Source organism: Eutrema salsugineum, unplaced genomic scaffold (genome assembly GCF_000478725.1).
Source record: "Eutrema salsugineum unplaced genomic scaffold, Eutsalg1_0 scaffold_12, whole genome shotgun sequence".
NCBI lineage: Eukaryota > Viridiplantae > Streptophyta > Magnoliopsida > Brassicales > Brassicaceae > Eutrema > Eutrema salsugineum.
In genome coordinates, this window is record NW_006256895.1 from 5,545,623 (window position 1) to 5,556,240 (window position 10,618).

A 10,618-nucleotide genomic window follows, 5' to 3' on the forward strand; every position below is an offset into this window, starting at 1 on the left:
CAGTCGAACCATGCCATGTTGACTAGACAGAACATTCACACCAGCCGATAGTACGAGTTTGATATCTTCAAGGAGATCAAAACGGCTAGTCATATGATGAGTGCCACCTGTTTTCAGGATCTCAAAAAAATTTTTGGTCTTACCACTCAGACGTGTAATGGCGTTGACTGTCGAATTGAGCAGCTTATATAATCTTTGCCATTATGCATCAGAAAAATTTGTAAAGTCTCTCTCAATCAACTTTGTTGAGTGTCTTTTCATTTATTTTTTCTGACTTGAGCGTCGGATAGCAATCGGAAAATACCCTATCATGGTGTTTTCCTGGCCTTCATGTTTTCTCTTTTTTTGTAGGAAACTTGCCTGCAAGAGGACAAAAAATACCCTAATCACACATTATTGCATTATTGTTTGTACACCTCTTTTTTTTTTTTGGCATAGCAATGGTTTACACATATTTTCCATCTTGAAGTATTCCCACTATCACTTGTTGGAAAAAACCCATATAATTGTTCCATACAATAAATTATGTTTGATTACCAGCTGTGCCTTTGCTAAACCCTCCCAAGCTAATTAGATTGAAGGTAATGAGAAACCCCCCAAATTTATGCTGGTAAAAATAAGTCTAAAATTACATTGTTGAACCCAAAAAACAAAAAACTGAATTTCGGAAGAGGATATATTTTCCTATACGTACAACATCTTAGAAAGAAACAGGGAGAAGAGCAACATCACCTCCATCTCTAGTTCTGTAAAGCTTTAATTTTCACCCATATCTCATCTGTTTCCTCAATAATAAACCTTCCTCTCTGTTATTCTAAATAATTTTCTCTTTTTTATATTAGCCTGAAAATAATAATATTAATGACAAAATTTATGGTTTATTTGCTACCTTTTATTATTAGTGGAAACTCAGATTATTACGAAAATAGGGATTACAAAAGGACATAAGCAGAAGACTCTTTGCTAGGGAGTAGAGACCTATTGTAACAAAATTGAAAGACAGTACAAGAAAAAGATTGGTTAGATGGCTTAAATCATAGATAAAAACCGGAAGCTTCTTCAAAAAGACTTCTAAGTTAATTGGTGTGATGTTGGTCTTCAGTTCTAGCTTCTGCCATTAAAGGCAAGGGAACAACACTTATAGCTTGTGATGCTGTTGGGCCTGAGCATCCAAAGACGTTCTCCATAACAGAGAATGTTGCAGGAAAGATACCTCTCATGGAGAGGGAGTTTGGAGAAAGGTATCTCTCTTCCGACAAAGATGAGGTGAAAATAGATCTCTACTGGCCCAAAGCAAGAAGACATTTGGTTAGATATATCCGATGTGGATAAACCTAAGGGACTAAAGGTAAATGACATGAGCATCCATCGAACCGTTGTCATCAAAATACAAGGAGTGGCCAAAAAGAAAGGGCCAAAGTTTAAAAGCTACCTCTCCAAATCCAGGATGCAAGCAATGAAGTAAGCTGGTACAAGGGTGTTTGGTTCACTCACTCAACACCCAAGTATGGGATTCTGATATGAGTGCAGTGGGCAACACAAGTTTTACCTTAGACAAGCCGCAAGTGCACAGCAAACGCAGTAGTACTTAGGGATCGAATCCACAGAGATCTGTGTGTTGAGGACTTCTAACTGATGCTAAAAACAATCGTAAACCTAATCTAATAAAAAAGGGTTTTGGTTTGTCATTAAATCCAATTATGCAGAGAATTAAAAAGAGCTTTAAGTAAAAATCGGTTTAAAAACAATAAGTAAAAAGCGTTGGGTTCAAGGTTCATCTTTAGGGTTTATGTTCTAAAACACAAGAAATTTAGGCAAGGATTTTCTATGACTCTGAAACTAGGATAGACACATGTAAGATTAGCCAACTCTCGTCACCCTAATCATCTAATCACTTGTTCATGGCAATTAACTCTCGCAATGATGCTAGAACAAGATCATGCTTTGTAGATCAGAATCCATCTCTGCTTATGTATCCTCCGTAGGTAGCTTTTGTCTCCTACAACGGGGACGTCCATAAGATCCGGTTCAGGCAACCCAGATACAACACTCTCGTGGCTCGGATTAAACCTAGGATCGGATTCTGGGTGATCAATCCAGAGTTACCGCTTTGAGAATTGGATGAATGAGAGAATCATGTTAAAAATAGAAATCCTTTTTCCTAAAAACCTAGATGTCATTCGAACATGGGTTCCCTTTGGATTACCCTTTCACCGAACTAGGTGGCTACTCAGACATGGCTGAGATAGACATCATCATCGGTTTAGAATTAAGAAGAAGAAAAGTAAAAAAACAAATGCAGAAAAACTTCTCTTATTGAATACAGTATGGCGATGAAAAGTTTCTACAGATGCATAAAACCTAAAACTATGAAGAGTTTTCTCTCAAAGAGAAAAAAGAGGCTCCCTTAAAAAAGACCTAAAAATGAGTATTTATAGTGTTTCTCCAAGTCTTGGGCGTCTAGAGCTTGTAAAATGGGTGCAGGAAGTGTCTTGGGCCTTATTTGGGCTCCTGAGGTTCGGACATAGGTCCACCAGGGGTGAAACCTCCTAAGCCGCGGTGGGAAGAAGGCTGGCCGCGGGTGAAAACACTTGTGCTTGACTGGGCTTGTGTTGATCGGCCTTCAGTGCATTGATGATATCTTGAGATCTAACCGTTGGATTGCTTTGATTTCAAGTGTGTTGGAAATCTGATTGTCTCCTCTATAATGTCGCCAAATTTGAGGATGATCAGATGGTGAGAAGGTCTTCTTTGGTTGCCAAACTTCTGATGGCCTGAATTTATCCAAAAATGTACTTTTCCTCCAAAATGCACTCTAAAGTCTGAAGTTTCCTGAAAACCCTTTTAAAATTTCAAAACATGGAAAAAACTTATAAAACCTTTAAAACTGAGTAAAAAAACCTGCATTAGATATTGAAAGTGATCCATAAAAGTTGTCAAAATCAGGTATTATCAACTCCCCCAGGCTTAAACCTTTGTTTGTCCTCAAACAAAACCAAAGATCTTAACCTGGAAAAGAGGTTTGAAAATCGCAGGAACTAACAACATCTCAGAGACCATGCTTCTAAACTAGAGTTAGTCATTATGCTAAAATCAAGGATAGTCTTAAAAATTCTCACCAAAGCACAAACATAACTAGTCCGTTGATCCGTCATACGAAAGTCTACACACTAAAACCTATCCTCCAGTCAACTAGCTCTTAACATTCATTAAAAAGTTCCAGTGGTTCTCATCAAAAGGAGTTTAGTAAGGCAATCAAGGCTAGGTATTTAAAATGGCTGTTTTGAAGGTGAGGCTTTTAGTGTTTAGGGTTACCTTTTCTGAAGAGACAAGACATTATGCAAAACAGCAAGAGAGGGTGGAGCTGTTGATATCCACAGTTTCCAGTCACATTCTTCTTGCTTTATGATTGTTGATTTCCTTTCTTCAGGTTCTCCTCATAACTCCCCCAGACTTAGATTTTTGTCCAGGTTTTAAAACCAATGCTCACAAATGAATACTTGTAGCCTTTGCTTCAAATAATTTCGGCCATCCTAGACTCTTTAGGCTTTTGATTTCCTTTCCTTTCATTATTTTTCTCTTTTTCTCTTTTTCGATTTTTTTTTTTTTTTGAAAGGTGAAACTGCCTTTTGACTTAGAGTCTTAGGAAGCACGAAATTTACCTTTAAATTCAAGCTTTTTGAGGCATCACCGAGTTTTGATAGGATTGCTGATACTCCTATTTCCTAAATTCCTTCAGTCCTTCTCTTGAGTGATTGAAAACCATGTTGTTCCTCCCTCTCCGGCGTTTTTGCACATATCTGCCAAAAGAGCTAAAGAGAGAATGCATGAAGTTTGAATAATGGTTCTGGGTAAAGGGTGTGGTACCAACTAAAGATGAACTGGCCATCTAGGACAACAAAGAGTGGTAATAATGATGTAAAGATGTCCTAGATGTGTATCATGAATCCTGCTAAAACCAATGATGAGAAAATTAGATGTCAAGATTATGTTCAAGTAAAATGAGCTAGTGTATCCTGTCAAGACAAGTCTCCATGAATAGAAATCCTCTAGTAGGAGTTAGTAGTGCAAGTACTCTAGCTACCGCCTAGTCTAGTACTATCCACAAAAGAAACTAGCATGAAAAGTCTAGAAGCACATGGGTCTTACTCATCATAGTTTTGTGTCAAACATTCCTGAAAAATACTCAAGGTCTTTTAATAAGCATAGAAAAATTTTTAAAAATTGCAGAGAAAGATTAGAAACAAAGAAAAATAGATTAGTACGGATAGACAATCCTCCCCCAAACTTAAATCACACTGTCCCCAGTGTGAAAAAGTTGGTGAGAAGATGGTGAAATAAAAGCAAAAGAGTCTAAATAAAAGAAAAGAAAATGGTGATAGAACCGTGGGCATGATGTGGTGATGGATAGGCGCCTATGTCTCATGGCTGTCATCTGTCTATGTGGATGAGGAGTCATCAGACCGGCGGCTCTTATGTAGTCTCTTCATGCGCCTGTTGATCTTCTCTTGCTGGTCAAGCTTATTCTTCAAAGCTGCAAAGTCTGCATCACTCCTAGTGGATGCTCTGAAATGAGAAGAACTGGCTCTAAATGAGGAAGGTGCAGGCTGTAGTCTCCTGCTGTTTGCAGCTACCTCTCTCTTGGCTTTTGCAGCCAGAAATTACTTCATGGTCAGAGGTAAGAGTGGCAAAGATGGTAGGAAGTCGCTGGTCTCTGGTTTCCATCCTAGGTTTGAACCATCTCGGAGACGGGACATTGAATCCGATGGTAGTAGTACTCTGTACTCGGTGGAACTGGTGGAGAACTTGTAAGCAAATCCAATTGGGTCCATCTTGGCCCTGGTGATAGTCCTGTCTCTAGAGAACTGAGAAAGATCAAACCAATCCTCTCTAAGAGGTGTCTCAGCTGAAAAATCAACTCCTGCTGCTATCATAAGCGAAGTGATGATGCTCCCAAAAGCTGGTGAGTAGTTCTGACAATCGGATATAAGCATCTCATGCTTAACCTTCACTAGGTTCCTTGCAATGATGCAAGCAAAGCAAGGAAACCTGGGGTGATCTGCGAATGGTAGCTGTAGTGTCACCAACTCTGGCTTAAGGACATTCGCTTGATTGGCTCGTGAAAACACAGTGTGTGCTAGTAGCTTATAAACATAGCGAACAGCAGGATGAGAGAGTGATGATGCCTTAGACCTTCGTTTGTCATAAACTCCATAACCCATCAGCTTCCAAAGATCCTCATCTGGATCCTTCTCCAATGCAATTTCATCACAATAAGGCAACTTCAGAGCATCACGTATCTCTAAGATGGTGAGAGAGTAAGGATGACCTCCAATAGAGAAGGAGATTGTGCCATCTAGAGCTCTAGGAATAGCTCTCTTCTTGTAGCTCAAAGTTGCTGATGTAAGGAACTCCTTGGTGTGGTTCTCATAGGTCTGAAAATTCTGCTCCATGAATGATCTCATTCCAAGCCTATCAAGATAGGATATCACATCTTCTCTGATTCCAAGCATCTCAAGAGTTGAGTAGTCAATTGCTGGAGTTGGCTTGATCTTCAGCTTCTCAAGCTGTACCAAGTAATCGATGTCTGGGTCTATGGATTTACCAACAAACTTCACTTTCGGCTTAGAGGAAGGCTTGACTCTTCTTGGGAAAGATAGCTGAGTGGAGGTCTGCTCAATATTTCCTGAAAATATCCTTCTTTGCGCGGTAATGAAGGTAGATAGAGGCTCATCTTCACTCAGTTGTGTCTCGTTCAATGCATCATATGTCTCCTGCGAATGGGGCTTTTTCGCATGAGGGCTCTTCTTGGTTTGAATCAGTCGAACTTGAGAAAGATCCATGACCTGCAAAAACGAGATTCTCGAGACAAAGGATAAATCAAGCTGCTTTGGTATCGATTTTTATGAACAAGGTGTTTACAAAGAAACCATAAACACATTATCATGACAAACAAGCTGTAAATGCATCAAACATTACAAAATCTGAGAATTTCTGGTCAAGTTCGATATACTGATGATGTTCAACACATGAGATTTCTAAATCAGGATGTTGTTTTATGCTTATTCACATGTAATCTAATCTGGTTTTCTATCAACAAGAACCAAACAATCCAGATTTGCAAAACTGAACCAAACAGATCTCCAAATTTTGATTTTCTCAAAGTTCAAATCTCGGATTTTCAAAATTTAAAATTTCTATGGTCTAAGTGTTTAATCATGCAATTAAACTACCCAGTAGTCTAGCCTTAAGTCCAAAGACAGTTTCCAGTCATCCTAAGGTGAATTTCTACTCATTCTTAGAAAACCCTAAATCTGAGTTCTTAAGAAAAAGTGAGAAATTTGAGCTCATACCTTGATGAAAGTGTTATGTGATGATAGATTTGAAATCTCCTTTGAAAAATAGTAAGATATGTTAGAAATTTTGGAAAGGATTTGTCAAGTTTGAAATCTGTCTTTTTCTCTAGATCTCCAAGCTTGTTGGGGAAGATGAAGAGAAAAGACCTTTTTGATCTTTTAAATCTTCTTTTTCTTTTTAAAAAGGTGTTTATCCTAAGAAAAATTTTATTTTAAAAAGTTTAGAAGACTTACCTGGCGTGTTTAACACGGAAATTATGTTCTGGGAACTTCCCGGTTAAATCCCATAATAAAACGGGGAATTGAAGTTCCGGTTTACAGGAAATAGGGAAAACTCCCCTGGTGACCAAAACAAAGCCAGCTACGGGCCAGGTGCGCGCGTCCGCAGTAAACTTGAGTCGGGCCGCGCCTGAAATGCGCGAGCTGCGGTGAATGGTAGGTCGGCCGCGGCTGGATTGATCGCGACCGCAGCAAATGCTTACGGGAGTTCCCGGTTTCTCCCGTTTTCCTGCTTTCTCCTCCTATCTTTTTGTATTTTCTGGTTTTTTGAATGTTTTTGGTTTTTCTGGGTTGTATGAAAGCCTGAAATGCATAAAAAGAAAAGATATCAAATAGAAAAGAAATAAAAAGAAAAGAAAATCATACCAAATGGGTTGCCTCCCATTAAGCTCTTTTGTTTAAAGTCTTTTAGCTAGACTCTTGGCAGGATTAGGATTGAGAGGAAGAGACAGGACTCCTTGAATTTAGAGTCCTTGTGGTTCTCCTTAGCCTGAACTTTGGATTTCCTTCATCTTGAATCACAATCGCTTTTCCTCTCTTAAGGATTTTTGCATCCTTGAGGACATATTTTGTCTTCTCAACAATTCCTTCAAGATTTTTCTCCTTTTCCTTGCTGATGTCTGGTGGCACCACTATCTTGATGTTCCTAAATTGCCTAGATGCAAGTTCTTTTGGTTCCTTCTTGTCTTCCAACACCTTCTCCTTGTCCTTGTCTTTTTCATTTGGAGCTGGGTCTGGTGTGGTCTTATAGAACTTTCTCCTGTCTACATTTAAGAAAACTAAACAGCGATTTGCATGGTCAATAACAGCACCTACAGTAGCTAAGAATGGGCAACCAAATATCAAAGGTCTATCTTTGTCTTTGTCCATCTCCAAAACTTGAAAATCGGCTGGGATTATTTTGTTTTCAGTGATCAGTGGCAAGTCCTGGATCATTCCTTCTGTTATCTTTTGAGATGAATCACCAAAGATTATCCTTACTAGAGATGGGACAAATGTACCTATACCAAGTTTCTCAGCAACAGATTTTGACATAACATTCACTTTAGCACCAGAATCACATAAACAATCTGAAAATTCAATTCCAGAGATTGAACAAATGAAGGAAAAACGCCCTGGATCCTTATACTTTTTGAGTCTTTGGTCAGGCAAGCGTTTGTGTACCTTAACCGGAATGACTTGGCTTCTCTCATGCTTGGTTTCAGAGTCCCTCATGTTAGGTTCAGGTGTCGATTTTTCCTTAGAGTCTGCGACAGGTTCTTGTTCCAAAACTGCTGTCATAGCATTGCAGAACTTCTTTGGGTTATTCCACTCTTCCTGGTAAAACTCTTGGTTGTCTCTTCATTGAATCTGCAGTTTGACCTATCTGATGTTCCAACTTCTTGACATGGGTCGCAAGAGATTCGAACTTCCCATTCAAGTCATTGTAAATACATTCGATCTTCACCCCCATTTCCCTGATTGACTTCTCATTGCCTTGAGTAGTCTACATCATAGTTTGTTCAAGCGATTTCACCTGGTTGCTTAGCTGGGAAAGGGTTGTTTCTAATGAGCTGGTCTGTGCCTGTTGAGGGTTGAAAGGTGGTCTTTGTTGGAAGTTTCCTCCTCCATAGTTCCCATTTTGAAAACTCCTTTGCTGCTGCGGATAGGGCTGATTCTCGGCTCCTTGATTCCTGTATGAGAGATTGTTGAAGTTGGCACCAGAGTTCCTGAAGTTGTTGTTGAAAGCTGGACTAAATTGGTTATGGTATGCCTGAGCTCCCATAAAATTGATTTCTTCCTCTTGGTACATGCCATCTTCTGCATATCTTCCATCTTCTTCATTTCCTACAGCAGTATCACAAGCATGTATATTCTTATTTTGAGACTTAAGAAGTTGACTTACCATGCTTTTCAGCTGAGCAGTCTCCCTTGATTCATGACTAGTGATAGCCTTCTTTGATCTATCATACTCAGAGTTGTTGTTGCTGTTGGCTACAGCTAGATTTTCGATGAGTGCTCTCCCTTGTGGTATGGTTTTCGAACTGAAATCTCCATTGCTGGCAGTGTCAAGAGAAAGTTGATACTTCGGTTGAAGTCCTATGTAGAAGGTGCTTAGCATGTTTGCTCCTGAGAAACCATGATGAGGGCAGTCTCTCTCCTACTCTTTGAATCGCTCCCAGGCTTCATAGAATGATTCTATTGGGCCTTGTTGGAAACTTTGTATCTTGTTCCTCAACTGGTTCGATCTTGACTAGGTGCAGAAGTGGTTCAGGAAAGCTGACTTGCATTCTTCCCATGAAGTAATAGAACCAGATGGCATAGATTTTAACCATCTAAAAGCTTTATCACTTAGAGAGAAAGGAAAGAGCTTACACTTCACATAGTCCACAGTTTATGGAGTTGTTCTCACCATCCCAGAGATTTCTTCAAAAAAATCAATGTGGTCCATTGGATGCTCAGTAGAGATTCCATGGAACTGGTTCTGTTTCACCAAAGAGACAATCTGAGGTTTTATCTCATGTTTTTCTCTAAGTACAGGAATTAGAATAGCTAATCGATTTTGAAAGTGTTGGTGAGGTGCATCAAAATCGGCAATAAGTCTGTTCCGAGGCTGTCTTCTTGCAGGATTGGCAAGTTGTATAGGTCGATTTGCTTGTCTAACAACTGGTGGAACAATGTTTTTATCATTCCTTCTTCCTTCAGCATCGGCATGGTCTTGTCTCCTTTGATTATCAGCTGGTTGAGCAGGATTTAGGGGGACTCGGTTTCCCTCTTCATCAAGTTGTAGCTTTCCATCTTCTTCATGGGCAGCATCTATGTCATCACCATGAATTGAATCACGGTCATCATCTCCAATGTGATCCTCCTGATCATGGTTTAAAAGATGTTCCCGATGGGCATTAGGATTGGCCATCTTGAGCGTTCTTCGTATGAGTTTCCTAACTGCTCTTTCGTGTTTGTCAATCTCGTCTAAGGGCAATACGATATCGTCAGGATTTCTCCTAGTTTTCATGCACCTGTGAGCAAAGAAAGCAAAGATAAAAAGAGGAGTTAGAAAATCTCCAGCAGAACTCGAAAATCTTGAGGTCTAGGATTGAAATTTGATTAAGAAGTCAAGTCAACAGCGACAGATCCCCGGCGACGGCGCCAAAAACTTGATGTGATGGGCAACACAAGTTTTACCCTAGGCAAGCTGCAAGTGCACAGCAAACGCAATAGTACTTAGGGATCGAATCCACAGGATCTGTGTGTTGAGGACTTCTAACTGATGCTAAAAACAATCGTAAACCAAATCTCATAAAAAAAGGGTTTTGGTTTGTCACTAAATCTAATTATGTAGAGAATGAAAAAGCTGGAAATAAAAATCGGTTGAAAACTATATAAAAAACAGCGCTGGGTTCAAGGTTCATCATTAGGATTCATGTTCTAAAACACAAGGAATTTAGGCAAGGATTTTCTATGACTCCGAAACTAGGATAGACACATGTAAGATTATCCAACTCTCCTCACCCTAATCATCTAATGACTTGTTCATGGCAATTAACTCTCGCAATGATGCTAGAACAAGATCATGCTTTGTAGATCGGAATCCATCTTGGCTTATGTATCCTCTGTAGGTAGCTTTTGTTTCCTACGATGGTGACGTCCATAAGATCCAGTTCAGGATACCCAGATACAACACTCTCGTGGCTCGGATTATACCTAGGATCGGATTCTGGGTGATCAATCTAGAATTACTGCTTTGAGATTTGGACGAATGGGAGAATCATGTTAAAAATCAAAATCCTTTTCCCAAAAACCTAGATGTCATTCGAACATGGATCCCTTTGGATTACCCTTTCACCCAACTAGGTGACTACTCAGACATGGCTGAGGTAGACATCATCATCAGTTTAGAAATAAGAGGAAGAAAAGTAAAGAAACAAAAGTTGCAGAAAAACTTCTCTTATTAAAGACAGAGTGGCGATGGAGAGCTTCTACAAATGCATAAAAAAAAAACC

The 10,618-nt window shown here is 39.5% G+C and overlaps 1 non-coding gene across 1 annotated transcript; it reads left to right on the plus strand.

Moving 5' to 3' along the window:
* The first annotated feature begins 8,749 nt into the window (after positions 1 to 8,749).
* Positions 8,750 to 8,855, plus strand: LOC112089571. Its single transcript, XR_002901206.1, has one exon. It is a non-coding gene; the product is annotated as a small nucleolar RNA R71 (small nucleolar RNA).
* Positions 8,856 to 10,618: the final 1,763 nt, after the last annotated feature.